Source organism: Hippocampus comes, unplaced genomic scaffold (genome assembly GCF_001891065.2).
Source record: "Hippocampus comes isolate QL1 unplaced genomic scaffold, H_comes_QL1_v1.1 scaffold1204, whole genome shotgun sequence".
NCBI lineage: Eukaryota > Metazoa > Chordata > Actinopteri > Syngnathiformes > Syngnathidae > Hippocampus > Hippocampus comes.
This window is the reverse complement of record NW_017806619.1, coordinates 1-1,250: the sequence shown is the minus strand read 5'-3', so window position 1 is coordinate 1,250 and position 1,250 is coordinate 1. Positions and strand designations below refer to the sequence as shown.

Here is a 1,250-nt window from a genome sequence, read left to right as displayed (position 1 = left end):
TTCATTCTTCTTCCTAAAGAGCAGACAGATTCTACGATTGGGAGTCATTTTGCATCATCTATCGCCTTCATAAAACCAAAAGATGTATTTTGGATGTTTAAATATACAATGCTTTCTTCTGTTCTGTTTCATGTGCCACTCTTGGTCAACTTCAACGGGGAGTGACAAATCAAGAGCTTGAACCGAGCAAGAAGGTGTAAAACAACCCCCCCAAAAAAAGAGGTTTATATGGGCTCGAAATATCAGATTTCCCCCCACTTATAAACAAGTTTTCGCCGTAAGACAATTTGGTGACAAATGTCGCCAAGAATTCAAAGACAAAGTGGTTGATTGTACCTCCTTGAATTTGTGGGTCAACTTCTCAGGGTCCAGCTCTACAGGAGACAGCGAGTCTTGGTGCTCCGCCAGATCGAAAACCTCGATGGAATTTGGAAACATGGGACTCATCTCCTCATCCTCATCCGTCGCATATTCACCCGTCTAGGAGACATCCGTCCGCAAGGAGCAAGGTTACAATATAGTAAGTGCTGTCGGGCCTGTTGCATCATCTCATATTGTACATATGGCACTGGGGTACATGAAGGGTCACCAACGTGGTTGCCAAAAACGCAGCGGGAGGTCGGTCATTCCAAAGAGGAACAGGCGACGGAAAAGGCTCCGCTATTTTCTTCAAAACATTTTGTGTACCTTAAGTGACCACCAGGTGGGGATGATGGACTACGTGCAAGAATACTGAATCCACATAGCCCCAATTCTGCCATGAGTAACTTTTAACGTCACAAATTTCCTTCTGGATGAATAATTTTAAAAAAACTCCCACAAACGCAATAACATCTTGAATGTATCTGCGGAAGACTGGAAGATTTGACAGATGCTAACATTTTGCAGTTTCTTCCATTTCCAGTGTCTCGTATGATTAGGTGTCACATTATTTGTTGTGTGTGTTACGATTTAGTCTCACCTCCTCCTCATCGTCCATGTACTGCTTGTATCGCTGCTCCATCATCTCTCGCTGCCATCTTTCCTGTTCCAGAGTTTGTTGGATCAGCTGAGCAACTTCACTCTGCTCCCCGGGCTTCTCCCGACCAATCACAAACCTGAAAATGGTAAAGGCTTTGAGATGACCTTTTCGGGAAAACCTTTTACAACCTCACGAGTTACAAAGAACAACAGCAAAAAAAAAACAAAAACAAAAAAAAACAGGACAACGTGCATGAACTAACACAGTGGTGGTTGAAATCACAAATACC

General features: G+C 43.2%; 1 long non-coding RNA gene across 1 annotated transcript; it reads right to left on the bottom strand.

Annotated features, from left to right (window-relative positions):
* Positions 1–347: 347 nt before the first annotated feature.
* On the bottom strand, positions 348–1,137 carry LOC109508111 (uncharacterized). Its single transcript, XR_002166596.1, has 2 exons — positions 962–1,137; positions 348–480 (listed from the first exon to the last, which is right to left on the bottom strand). It is a non-coding gene; the product is annotated as an uncharacterized LOC109508111 (long non-coding RNA).
* Positions 1,138–1,250: the final 113 nt, after the last annotated feature.